Source organism: Dama dama, chromosome 29 (genome assembly GCF_033118175.1).
Source record: "Dama dama isolate Ldn47 chromosome 29, ASM3311817v1, whole genome shotgun sequence".
NCBI lineage: Eukaryota > Metazoa > Chordata > Mammalia > Artiodactyla > Cervidae > Dama > Dama dama.
Genome location: NC_083709.1, coordinates 23920057 through 23935166, shown reverse-complemented (window position 1 = coordinate 23935166; position 15110 = coordinate 23920057). Strand labels below are relative to the sequence as shown.

The 15110-nt window shown below is 38.5% G+C and overlaps 1 protein-coding gene across 1 annotated transcript in view; it reads right to left on the bottom strand.

The window, feature by feature from the left end:
- The window catches only part of LINGO2 (leucine rich repeat and Ig domain containing 2), a 1335691-nt gene that overhangs the window by 1302469 nt on the left and 18112 nt on the right, over nucleotides 1-15110 (bottom strand). The gene's annotated exons all lie outside the window — the stretch shown is intronic.

Below are 15110 nucleotides of genomic sequence, written 5' to 3'. Positions count from 1 at the left end.
CAATATAACACCTACCATTTTTTTTGTGTATGTTATCAGTCCTTGCTGTGTCAGAAACCAACCCAAATCACAGTGGTTTAAAATAATAAACACCTTTTCTTTATAAAAAGTTTAATAGCTTCTGTAGGGTCAGCTGAGAAATCACATTGATCTGAGCCCAGCTGAGCGGATTTCATTTGGGTTCATTCACACATGGTAAATGGGCAAGGGACTGACTGGTTTATGACAGGCTCTACTCCAGGCATATTCTGGTGGTGGTGAAGGAAATTTAAGAGAGAGAAATGAGCATGCTAAGCCTTTGAGTCTTAGGTCAGAAATGGCACCCTTTAGAATAGCACTGTATGGCACAAAAGTTCAAGGTGTGTGTGTGGAGGGGGGAGGTGTGTGGAATAGAATCCACTGCTTGATGGGAAGAACTGCAATGTCACACTGGAAAAATAAAAAATCGGAGCAATTTCCACAGTCTACCAAATGTGTTTATTACATTCCAGGTACTCTTGTTTGCACGTTACATAGTTAAAATGCATGATTTCAATTATGCTCAAAATAACCCCATGATATGGGGAAAAGGAAATTAATGCTTAAAGAAGTGAAATAATAACCTGCCAAGATCACACAGCTAACTTCCATAAAAATTTAGAAGAAAAATCAATTTATTATTTGCAAAGGGTTTTTATATAATCTCTCATTTTAATTTGGACATGGTGGTGTGCACAGCCGAGAGTATTCTTATTTTACAAATAATGCCTTAGAAGACAGGAGGAAAAGGTAAAATTTTAGTCTTTTCACTTGAGACCAAAACGCATGCCTCATCATCTTGCTGCTTCATGACCTCAAAGTAAACAATGATTTGTAGCACTTCCAAATACCATAGAATCAAAGTAAATCTGCAAAAATGCATTCAAAAATGGGCTACACATAATGCCACATCTCAGAAGTAGCTATTTTTGCTGAAACTAATCCCAGAAAATCCATTAAATGTGAAAAGTCTTAATGCCAAATGTCATCTGGCATCTGGGTACTATTTATAAAACAAACAAGGTGTCTGTTCATTTTCATTAGCCCAAACTAAACTTTCCTAGCATGCCAATCACTTTTTTTTTTTACCTCCTCTGTATACAACCAAGTTTTACCAATAAGTTTCCACTTGACCTTGAAATTGTTACTTTATTTCTCATTTTCCTCATTCATAAAATGAGAAACTTGAACTACTGGCATTTCAGAACCCTTATTTTTGGACTATTCTCAGACCGAAGGGGGCTTCCCAGGTGGCGCAGTATAAAGAATCTGCCTGAAAATATAGGAGACACAGGTTCTACGCGTGGCTCAGAAGATCTCCTGGAGTAGGAAATGACAACCCACTACAGTAGTCTCACCTGAAAAACCCCATGGACAGAGGAGACTGGTGGGCTACAGTCAGTGGGGTCGCAAAGAGTCAGACGTGACTGAGCATGTACACACATAGGTAACAGAAATGCATGAAAATTAAGATATTAATTCTTAATATTTATAACAACTCAATTTCAATTATTTTTGAGCTATGTAAATCTGTGTCAGTGTTTTCTCCAAATCACTAAACAACGATGCTTTAATTTATATCACAAAAATAATAAAAGCAAAGGCTATGGAATTTCCATTTTATTATTTTAAAGGTTCCACAAAGGGACAGTGAGGTGGTTATGGTCACACGAAGTGAAGTGAAGTGAAGTGAAATCGCTCAGCTGTGTTCAATTCTTTGCGATACCATGGACTGTAGCCTACCACGCTCCTCCATCCACAGAATTTTCCAGTCAAGAATACTGGAGTGGGTTGCCATTTCCTTCTCCAGGGGATCTTCCCAACACAGGGATTGAACCAGGGTCTCCAGCATTGTAGGCAGACGCTTTACTGCCTGAGCCACCAGGGAAGTCCCAATATGGTCACATATTTAGAACCAAAGCTATAAATACCCTGAAATTTAATCACACCTCCGTTTTTGCCAAACCAAAATCTACAACTAATACACAAAAGGAGGTAAAAATAACCTGGCTACATGGGAAATTCAGAGAACCCCTGCTCTTCTGATGGATAACTAACCATCAGGATAATACTTCTAAGATGACCGAATACAACTGCATCAACACTAAAATATTTCCTGATTGGTATGGTTAACATTTAATTTCAAGGATATCCTAGTAAAGGGAACGAGACAAAAGTAAAAGTAAACTCATATGCTGAAGTATACTAAGTTCAGTTCAGTTCAGTCGCTCAGTCGTGTCTGACTCTTTGCAACCCCGTTGATTGCAGCACACCAGGCTTCCCTGTCCATTGCCAACTCCCGGAGCTTGCTCAAACTCACGTCCCTTGAGTCAGTGATGCCATCCAACCACCTCATCCTCTGTCGTCTCCTTCTCCTTTCACCTTCAATCCTTCCCAGTCAGTTCTTCACATCAGGTGGCCAAAGTATTGGAGTTTCAGCTACAACATCAGTCCTTCCAATGAATATTTAGGACTGATTTCCTTTAGGATAGAATGGTTGGATCTCCTTGCAGTCCAAGAGACTCTCAGAGTCTTCTCCAATACCACAGTTCAAAAGCATCAATTCTTCAGTGCTCAGCTTTCTTTATGGTCCAACTCTCACATCCATACACAACTACTGGAAAAACCATAGCTTTGACTAGACTGACCTTTGTCAGTAAAGTAATATCTCTGCTTTTTAATATGCTGTCCAGGTTGGTCACAGCTTTTCTTCCAAGGAACAAGCATCTTTTAATTTCATGGCTGCAGTCACTATCTGCAGTGATTTTGGAGCCCAAGAAAATAAAGTCAGCCACTGTTTCCACTGCTCCCCATCTATTTGCCATGAAGTGATGGGACCAGATGCCATGATCTTAGTTTTTTGAATGTTGAGTTTTAGCCAGCTTTTTCACTCTCCTCTTTCCTACTAACTCTTCTTTCATACTAACCCATACTAACTGAAGGCATGGGTTTTAGAAATATTAAGTTTGTATCCTGGCTCCACCACTTTATGGGCAATGCCAATTTTTTCATTTATCATATGGGGCTGCTAACAATGCCAACTGAATATAGCTATTTTGAGAATTAAATGGGATAAGCTGGCACACAGCACAACATTTAGCAATAAGAAAAACAATAAAATTGCATATTACTATGGATGACAACGATAATAGAACTGCACTTGGCAATTTTAAAGGGTTTTTACATAGACTCCCTCCTTTTACTTTTACATACGCATAGAAATTTCAATTATAGGCAGACAAATCATCATACCTCCCCAGGAGTTTCAATGAGGTTAAGTTCCTTGCAGGAACTCACAAAGCTAGCAAAAGAAGCAGAGCTAAAATACTGAACTAAGGTCTTCTGCGTCCAGGTCCAGTATGCTTCCTGCTATACCAGTCTCATCATAAACTGTTCTTCCACAATCAATCCACTTGCATAAAGCATTATGAATAGGCCAATTGGATTTTCAATTACATCTTTAAAAATGGATATATAAGCATGCCTCACTCTACTAGAGAACTGAGCAAAGACAATTATAAGTCAAATTCTTATGAAGAGAATCTTCTTTTCCCATTACATCTCAGTAAAGAACACAATTTAGCTTAACATCTATTGATAAGTAAAGTCATAATCTAGCATCTTACATTTTCATAGTGCTTTAACCTCTAATAGTACTATGTGGAGTCAAATATCTGGATTGTACACTCTGTTATTAATCCTTTTAATCCAATTTTCACCTAGTTCATAGAAATATCTAAAGTGAAAGTCACTCAGTCATGTCCGGCTCTTTGTGACCCCAGGGACTATAAAGTCCATGGAATTCTCCTGGCCAGAATACTGGAGTGGATGGCCATTCCCTTCTCCAGGGGATCTCCGCAACCCATAAAGCTCCAAATTAAAAATATGATAAAATTTAGCTGCTCTTCCTTAATGTCTGCCAACACTAATGTAATAAAAGAAACAGGTTCAAATTATAGCTTTGCATCTTATCATTGAGTGCTGCAACTGGAAAATAAATCACATCTATTTCTATGGGAATTGAAAATCTGATAAGTATATATATTTGAATCATATCAACTGTGTAAATACAGTATTCCATATATAACATCGTCTGAAAACAGGAAGTATACATTCCAATTTTTTAGAAGAAATTCAACTTCATTAGCTTTACTGTGACTGTGACAATTTTAGAATGCATTAAAATTAAATCTTTAAAAATCTTCTTCTTTGTTAAAGAGCAGTCAGTGTTGAATCATAATCTGCTGGTTGTTACCACAAGCAACAGATTAAAAAGTCATCAGACAGATGGCCAATCTAACTAGAATAAAGTGCACAAAATATATGATTATAATAATTAAGCATATTTTAATTGCTAGTAATTACTGTAAATTACTGGAAAAAAGCTAATTATAACAAAATTTGAGTAAACTGACTTATTTTTACTTATTTCTAGTCGATGGCCTTGCAGTAAAATAGATCTCAAAATATTTGTGAGGGTCAAAAAAAGTTAACATAAATTTTAAAGTAGTGTAAAACAGCTAATGTCATATTTTTTATTTACTTATCCCCCATGGTTTTCTGAAATTGACCTTTTCTTAGTTGATAGGATTAAAGTAAGTAGGAAGTACTGCTAGATAAATTAACATTAAAAATACCAAGATAGTAACTAAGTTTATACTAACTGCATACACTCCAAGCACATCAGGAAAACCAAGATTGGAGTAGGATAAGCAACAAGGAAACTATACCCTGAAAAGCTGTTTAAAAAACTTGCATTTGCCTTTGTTAAAAATTTGTGTATTAATATTTTCATATTAATTATTGAAAAGTTTAATAATCTTGAAATTAAAACAGCTGTTCAAACATTAAAAATATGTGCTCCTTTGTTGACATGGCATTGTCTCTAATTTTAATAATTTTATACCTTTCTAAGTGTGTATAGGAATAAAGCTATTTTCCAGTGCTTGTTATAGAGTTTTATTAGTCTTAGAGGGGCAGAGCAATTAAGTGCAGGTTAACACCAAAAAGTAGAAGTGTATGTGGTTTCTAAAATGGAAGTTAGGTAACATTTATTGAGTGCCAACTTGGAACAATTTGGTAATCAAAAAGAAAGATTCTAAATGATTACAAACATCAAAAACAAAAATTTTTAGTCCACAGTGAGAAATAGGGAAATACCACGCTACCATTTGCCACCATTACAAACATTCCAATTCCACTGACTCACAATTTCAGAGTCAACAAGAGTACAAGTATCTGATAAAATTTAAGCAAGGCCATCAATAAACAAGTAGAAACAATATATACAATATTAATACTGTTCTAAAAATGATGTTACCCTGGTAGCTCAGAGGGTAAAGAATCTGCCTGCAATGCAGGAGATCTGGGCTTGATCCCTGGGTCAGGAAGATCCCGTGAAGAAGGGCATGGCAACCCACTCCAGTATTCTTGCCTGGAAAATCACATGGACAGAAGAGCCTGGTGGGCTACAGTCCATGGGGTCACACAGAGTCGGACACAATTGAGTGACTAACACTCTCACTCTGAAAATAAGTGTATTCAGTATGTTAGGTGCATTTTAATGCATTATCACTATGATTTTGGTATATGTGAGAACAAATAGAAAGCAATCTGTGTAGCTTAAGAAAGTGAACATGAAAGTGATTCAGTCCTGTCTTTGTGACCCCATGGACTATACATCCATGGAATTCTCCAGGCCAGAATACCAGAGTGGGTAGCCTTCTCCAGGGGATCTTCCCAACCCAGGGTTCAAAGTCAGGTCTCCCGCATTACAGGCAGATTCTTTACCAACTGAGCTAAAGCCTGTGTAGCTTAAGAAGGACTAATATTATTCATGCTATTCAAATGTATGTTATTTATACATTTCATTTTCAAATAAGTTATTGATAAAAGGGAACTTGACCTGTAACTTCAATACTTCTTATTCAATTTTAGCTGTAACATACATACACAAAGATGCCTTTTATTGTGACAGGCTTTTTGTTGTTTTGTTTTGGTAGCAATGATTTTAAATAACCCTCCCTGCTCACCTGCAACTTGTTTTGTTGATCCCATTGCAAATTATCATTATTACTCTGTTTTCCATCTATCTAGCAGGTCATCTTCAGGGTCTCAAAACTGCTCAAAATGCTAAGATCACAAAACACTCTGGGGCTGCTTCACTGCCCAATTTCTCTATGTTGTGAATACCGTAGTCAAGATGACCAGACCCAGAAGCCAGTAAGATAATACAATTATAATGAATGTTCCACTAGTGGCACAGATGGTAAAGCATCTGTCTGAAATGCAGGAGAATCGGGTTCGATCCCTGGGTTGGAAAGATCCCCTGGAGAAGGAAATGGCAGCCCACTCCAGTATTCTTGCCTGGAAAATCCCATGGACAGAGGAGCCTGGTAGGCTACCGTCCATGTGGTCGCAAAGAGTCGGACATGACTGAGCGACTTCACTTTCACTTTTCAACATTTTTAAAGCATTTATTCGATGTCAAACACTTGCTGAGGTTCCATGGATATAGAGACAGGTAAGATTAAAAATAGCAACGAATAATGCTAACTGAAAATTATGTTGTAAATAATCTTTCTTATGAACACTATCACATTTTCTGCAGACTTTTCCAAACGTTCGTACTATTGAGTTGATCTCTAAGTTGAGAATTATGTTACTATTTCCAGCTAATTTGATTCTCCCACTACAGTTGAAACAGCATTAATGTAAAAAAAAAAAAAAGAACAAAAACAAAAACTCAGTGGTGTCTGTTAGGTAGGAAATTGATCACTTTTCTTTAATTAATTACCAATACACTAACTGTGATGAAGTTACCTGCTCTCTCTAACCTCATCCCAACTAAAGGATCAATGTTATATATTGCACCAGCAGCATTTATATTAAGGTTGTCAAGTGTATTTACAGTAAGAATTCTGCTATGGGTTCAGTTTAATGACTTGAAATAGCTGGCCTATCATATTTGCATCTAATTAATTAATGATTTTAGGGCTGGTTCTATAGTTTCTAAAAATCCTATTGACTTGCTACTATTTATGAAGGAAAATTTGAAGATAGATAGTAAGAAAAAATTGTGCATCATTCTAAAAGTGTTCTGCAAAAAGAAACCTTTTGGAAAGTTTAAAAACTGCATTTGTATTCTTCACTCATCTTTTTTCAATAATCTCCACGATTAAGGAGATTCACTTCTACAGAAGTAAGATAGGTCCCCAAATATAGTAGAAGTAATATAGAAAAAAAAATGGATGTTTTTATATAAAAAGAAAAATATTTTTTCTAATGAAATATTATTAACATATTTTCTCAAGTTGTGGGAGGAAGAATAACTTGCTGGTGATATAACACCTCATAAATGTCTTCTTTGCTCTGAATATTACAGAGATACATATTAACTTGTCTCCACTGAGCCAAGCAAAGGTAAACTATTTCTATGTGACACTTTGATCTTCTGCACCCCACAGGTTTCCTTTCTACAAACCCCAGAAGGTCATGGGCTTTAAGAGCCTCCTTCCATCTGGCTGCAGTCAGAGCACTGGTCTCTGGCTCAGCAGTCTGTTCATTTAAGGAAGGATGCTGGCCGCAGTGATGCGTGAGGACTGAGACCCAGTCCATGCTCTCCTTGCCAAACTGTGCCCTGCGGCAGGGCAGACAGGTCCTGGAGACCCTTAGAGGAAGGTACACCTCTTTGTCATTTTCTTCCCAGAGAAAATCACTTTTGCCATTTACCTGTCAAGAGGGAGTATCTTAGTCATTCCCACAGGGCATCCTCTATGTTAACAAAACCTTGCCTTTTCATATAGTATATAAATTGGAATCATCAGACTCCTTCTATCCCCACATGCATGTGTACATATGAGCTTAGTCCCTCAGCTGTATCCAACTCTTTGTGATCCCATGGACTACAGCCCACCGGGCTCCTCTGTCCATGGGATTCTCCACACAAGAATGCTGGTGGGTTGCCATTGGCAATCTTCCCAACCCAGAGATCAAACTCTGGTCTCTTGCATTGCAGGCATATTCTTTACCATCTGAGCCACCAGGGAAGCCCTTTGCCTACATGTTTTACATCCAAGTGCACCAAGATATCTCTCTCTCTTGTCTCTTTCCCATTGCTTTTGTTTAGGACTTTGAATTCTCTGACCTCAAATACTCCTGAATGGTCTTTCCTCCAGGTTCTCAGAACCTAGTTCATCTCCCAAATGCCTGCTAATTTGTGGCTTCAAATCTCTTCTACTCTAACCCCTTTCAGCCCCCTCACCCTGAGTGGGAAACAGAATGTGCCAGAGCCTCTCCAAGCTTCATAATCATCCTCCTGTTTCCCCACTGCCTGGCACCCTCTGCTCCTTCCCTTCTTTTCTGCCAAGCTTGTCGATTTTCAAATCTCAGCCCAAACATCACCTCGTTATCAAAGTCTTTCCTGCCACCCTTGTCACGGACCAGAGGCCACTCTTCTGTCATTCTGTCACACCTTGTACATGCCCCTGCTGTATGCGGGCACATACAACTGACCACACGGACCTGTGATGTCCAACCACCTCATCTGTTGCATTGAGATGCGTGAGGAAAGAAACTCTTAATACTTTTATAATCCCAATACCGAGACAGATAAGGACAATGAATAAATTATAACTTGGGAAAATACAGAAGAATTATGGGACTGAAAAAAAATTAACCATCATCTAACTGAACCTTCAATGACACATGAAAAACCACTCTTTTCTACTATTCCCAAAGATTGCTCGAATCCAGGAAGTCTGGCTGATCAGCAAAAACCCAAACACTTACAAACTGCCAAATGTAGGGTCACAGTTACATGCCACTGAAATTGGTGTCCAAGATGCTTTCAACATTATTTTAAAATAACACTTTTCTAATTCCAAATATAAAGTATTTAGAAAGTATGCCAAAGATCAAATAATTAAATCAAAAACAGCTGAAATAACATTATCCGGATATAACTATGATGAATGTTTTATTATATAATCTTCTAGTCTTTCTTTTCTATCAAGACAATGCTATTTAAAATGTGTATCTGTATATGTACATCTATATCAGGTTACTAAATGGGCTAGATTCAGTGGAAAGTAAAGAAAGAAACACTGTTATGTCTTATCTTTTCAAGCTCACTATATTTTACTTCTCCTTTCTGTCCTTGAAAAATATCTCAGGCTAATCTCAAAGCTTTCTGGTCTGTCCGAGGTATGAGGTATGAATAACCAGTCTAATTGTTATGTACAAACCTTCTTTGGAAATTCAGTGAAAACTGCTTCCTACCCCCTACTTGATGCCTGTCTCAGGCTTGGAAATCACACAGGGCCGGGGAGAAGGAGGGGGCTGAGTGGAAGGATCTATCTTTACTGCTTTCTCTACCTCACTCTTCCACTCTTCCATTGCCACTAACGGTGTTGTCTATGGTCTCTCCTTAGTTGAAGAGGTAGGCAGGGAGCCAAAAGGAAAGGATGCAAAGGTTCCAGTCAATGAAGGCATGGCCGATGCCCCAAGGTTGGCTTTCTCTCCAGACGAGCCTCTGTGGGCGTCTGAGGTCTCCTCCCTTCCACAGGCCCACCTGATTGTGCTGAGGACCTTCCCTGCAATGCTCCCTAGGATGGGCCGTGATCTCACGGTTATGTTTATGTACCACCCCTCCCACTGCCACGCCGGCACCAGCTCCTCCGAGGTACCCACTGCCCTCTGTAGTCCACCAGAGCCAGGGCCTACTCCCCATCTTCAAAGGACGAAGTGCAAACTACTTTCAGTGCAGCTTTTTTTTTTTTTTTTCCTGCTCTGCTAGGGCAGACAGCTTCAGCCAGACTTTGGTCTTAGACTTCATGGAAAGATCGACCCCAGGGACTGTAGCCTACCAGGTTCCTCCGTCCATGGGATTCTCCAGGCAAGAATACTGGAGTGGGTTGCCATTTTCTTCACTAGGGGATCTTCCCGACCCAGGGATTGAACCCAGGGATCGAACCCGGGTCTCCCGCATTGGAGGCAGACGCTTTAACCTCTGAGCCACCAGGGAAGCCAATCAGGCAATACTCTCTATATTTTCTAAACTCCAAGGAGTGAAGGTCAAATATTTCCAACACTAACATTCCCATACCAAATTGCTCTGATCGCAAGGTAGCAAGAAGTTCCTGAGCGGTTTTGCAACACAGAAATTAGGATGTGGGTATCTTCTCTGAAACTTCAAATCTCTCCTGAGCAATTCTGTATGCTCTTCACCCAGATTTCCTCCAACGTTAAGGTCTTACGACAGTTACACATTGTCATTACCAGGATACTGACACTGCCATGATCCACTGCTAACATTTAAATATCCCCCAGTATCACTTGTACTTATTTGTGAGTGTGGGTGTACAGATTCACACAATTATACACCATATGTAAGTTCATGTATCCACCACTAATATCCACACACACAACAGCTCCAACACATCAGGGAATCCTTGAATTGCCTTTTATAACCATACTCACCTCCAGCCTCATCCTTCAAACCTGGCAATCACTAATCTATTTTCCAATTCTAATTTTTTTTTCATTTCAAAAATAATCTACAAACGAAGGTATACAGTACGTAACCTTTTGGAATCAGTGGCTTTTATCCAGCATAATTCTCTGGAGATTCATACAAACTGTTACAACAGCAGATCATTCCATTTCTGCGTTGTATTCCATGGTATGGATAACACAGTCTGTTTAATTTGTTACCTATTGAAGAATACCTGATTATTTTCAGTTTGGCGCTATCATGGATAAATTGGTGTATTGGTTTTCTGGAATATACATTGTCATTTCCCTGAGATAAATGCCTAAGAATGCAATTTCTGGGTGGTATATTAAAGCCATGTTTAGTTTTATAAGAAAATGTGAAAATGTCTTCCAGAGTATCTGACCTAGGCTATATTCCCGCCAGTAAAATATGAGTGATCAATCTCTCTGGCTCCTTGCTAACATTTCATGTTATTTATACAGTCTGATAGTTGTATACTAATATTTCATTGAGTTTTTAATTGTGATATCCCTCTTGTGGCTCAGCTGGTAAAGAATCCACATGCAATGTAGAAGACCTGGATTCAATCCCTGGGTTGGGAAGATCCCCTGGAGAAGGGAAAGGCTACCTACTCTAGTATTCTGGCCTAGAGAATTCCATGGACTGTATAGTCCATGGGGTCACAAAAAGTCAGACAGGACTGAGACACTTTCACTTTCACGGCTAATGATGCTAACCATCTTTTCACACGAACTTTTGCCATCTGTATAAATTTGGTGGATCGTCTCTTCATATCTTTTGCTCATTTTCTAATGGGGTGTTTCTGTTTTTACCACAGAGTTTTGAGAGTTCTTTATATATTCTAAATATGAGTCCTTCATTAAATATACAACTTGTCAATATTTCCTGAATCTGTAACTTGCATTTTCATCTTCTTCACTTGCAGAGCAAAAGACATTAATATTGATTAGGTCCAATTTATGCATTTTTATTTTATGGGTCATATTTTTAGAGTTAGGTCTAAAAACTCTTTGCCCCACCATAAATCTGAAGTTTTTTCCCCTAAGTTTTTCTCAAAAAGGTATATAGTTTTTATGTTTTACATTTAAGTCAACTGTTTATTTTGAGTGAATTTTCATATGAGATGTTAGCTTTACTTCCAGAGAAGGCAATGGCAACCCACTCCATTACTCTCACCTGGAAACTCCCAAGGACCAAGGAGCCTGGTAGGCTGCAGTCCATGGGGTCGCTAAGAGTCAGACACGACTGAGCGACTTCACTTTCACTTTTCACTTTCATGCATTGGAGAAGGAAATGGCAACCCACTCCAGTGTTCTTGCCTGGAGAATCCCAGGGACGGGGGAGCCTGGGGTCACACAGAGTCAGACACAACTGAAGTGACTTAGCAGCACCAGCAGCAGCTTACTTCAAGGTTCATATTTTTGCTATGAATGTCCAATTGTCCCAGCACATATATAATTTTTAACACATTATTCAGAGTTTGTATTGAGTGATCACACTTGGACTCAGTCAAAACAAAACAAAAAAAAATAATGCAGGTCGAAGAAGACCACATTAATGAGATTATTACCAAAACAACTCTACCTGTAGCAACCATACCACATAGACTTAAATAACTTAGGAGGTTAGGAGAAACCACATCAATCAAAATTTTCTTTATAAAAAAATATAACAACCTTTGAAATTAATATCAGAATTATTTAACTAATTAGTAAATATTAATCTTTACTTAAAAACTATTTAGAAAATTTTGAATTAATGATTAGACAAAGATTTATAAAGTTTCAAATGAAAAAAGTTTGTTCATATTAAATCTCAATTACTATCAAAACAGCTAAATCTGATTTGGATAGTCTGTACGGTATGGTACTAAATATACCAAGATTTAGTCACAGATGGCAAATATTCATGAGCACATCTATTGCTTTGCAGATTTTAGTCATAAAAATATAAATTGAGCATCTTCTGAAGTTATACATATGCTTAACACAACAATAATTTAGACTCAGGTAACTCTAATACCCTTAGGAATCACTGGATGTAATAAGTTAATTCTTCTGCATCTAACATAGCACTAGTTGCTCAACGTCCTTGGAAGAATTTAGAAGTTGAAATCATTCAAATCATTTCCATGAGCTCCAGTTTAGATGAGAAAACTCAGTTTAAAATAGACTGGAGAAAAATATTGATACTTTACAACTTTAGAATACATTGTGATTCAATTTATTTTGTCTTTAATGATCCTGACCCTGTTCCCAAAACTGCTTTGAGCTATCAAATTACATTAGCTCTTTGGAACTTTCAGAGCATCTTGTAACAAACTCCTTCCAATCAGGAAAATGTTGTCTAGCATTCAATTTATATGTGCTTTTTATCCACAAAACTTCCAATTTTCATAAGAGACTTGATTTTCTGTCTTCCCCTAGTTCTTGTGTGTGTGTGTGCTCAGTCATGTCCAATTCTTTGCAACCCTATGGACTGTAGCCCACCAGGCTCCTCTGTCCACTGGATTCACCAGACAAGAATACTGGAGTGGGTTGCCAAGCCCTCCTGCAGAGGACCTCCCCAACCCAGGGATCGAACCTGCTTCTCCTGTGGCTCCTGCATTGCAGGCAGATTCTTTGCCACTGAGCTACCGGGGAAGCCCACCCTAGTTCCTAGAATATACTTAGTTGACTAATAAAAAACATCCTTTTATAGTTCTTATATATAATTCAGTATCCACAAGATTGTAAAATATTTTATTATAGACTAAAGAAATATTCCTATTACTTTCTCCTAATATCACCATCTTATCCATTATATCTAATATATCCATTCATTATATTTAACCTATGCAACTTTTTGTTTGAGGCTTTTTGAAGATACAAGATGCTCACACTAACAAATAAAAAGTCATGGTTTCTTTTTATTACTTTCCAAATTTATTGCTATGATGGAAGAGTCTCCTAAATTCTACACTATGTTGACAGAAAACTGAACACATGCTTATGGGCTAGTACTGAGGCATGCAAAAGATATCTATAATGCCTTGCCCTCAAGAAGCCCGTGGTCTAATCTGGGATAAAAGATTCACCTAAAGTAACTTAAAAAACAGTACAAAGGCTATAAAAGTGCATACAGATAATTTGAGGGCTAAGGCATAGTATGCACACAATTTTCTGGAAGGAAGGAAAAAATGTCTAGTTTTCTGGGTTGGGGTAGAGAGGAATCTGAAAGATGTCACAAGTAAGAAAATACCTGAGGGCCGACTGCAGTCATAAAATTAAAAGATGCTTGCTCTTTGGAAAAAAAAAAAACTATGACAAACCAAGACAGCATATTAAAATGCAGAGACATTACTTTGCCTACAAACATCTGCATAGTCAAGGCTATGGTTTCTCCAGTAGTCATGTATGGATGAGAGAATTGAACCATAAAGAAGGCTGAGCACTGAAGAACTGATGCTTTTGAACTGTGGTGTTGAAAGAGACCCTTGAGAATCTCTTGGACAGCAAGGAGATCAAACCAGTCAATCCTAAAGGAAATCAACCCTGAATATTCCTTGGAAGGACTCATGCTGAAGCTGAAGCTCCAATACTTTGGCCACCTGATGGGAAGAACTGATTTATTGGAAAAGATCCCAAAGCTGGGAAAGATTTAAGGGAGGAGGAAAAAGGGGATGACAGAGGACGAGATGGTTGGATGGCATCACCAACTCAATGGACATGAGTTTGAGCAAGCTCTGGGAGATGGTGAAGGACAGGAAAGCCTGACATGCTGCAGTCCACGGGGTCGCAGAGAGCTGGACACAACTGAGCGACTGAACAACAACCGATGTGTTCATCGGACATCACCATGCAACCTTCCTCACAATTACTCATTATCATTCCCTGTTGGGTAACTCAATCTTCCACTGATTACCAGGAGTTGTAAAGCACATTCAGTGGTAATTTGCAATACAAATGCTTATCTACCCACCCTCCTTCTTTCCTTTCCTTTTATTTTCCTCCAAGTCCATTTGAGCTCACTTTAAGCTGTTTTGATGGATGCCCCAAAAGCTTAGGCTGCAAACTGAAGTGATGGAATTTTACAAGGCCACCAGATGGTGGCAGTGTCCGGTTCTAACACTGAATCCTCTGTACATAAAAATATGTCACACTCTACAAACATTGAAAAGAAACATCTGGTACTCAGAAATACATTGCTTAAATTGATGCATTCTCTAGAAAACAGTAACTTAAAATTGTATCATTATCAGTCGTATACATGTGTATCTGTACCTGCTCAGTCTCCTCCAACTCTTTGCGACCCCACGGACTGTAGCCCACCAGGCTCCTCTGTCCACGGGATTCTCCAAGCAAGAATACTGGAGCAGGTTGCCATTTCCTCCTCCAGGGGATCTTCCCAACCCAGGGATCAAACCCGAGTCTCCTGCAGATGCTTTACCGCTGAGCCGTCGGGGAAGCCCATAATTAACAGCGGTACAATAACCCAGTCTGAGCTAGAGTAGGAAAATGTTACTTTCTTAAACTGTTCAGATTAACCAACTGTTAATCATTCTTCATCCCCAAATACAGGAGGTAACAGTCTCAAA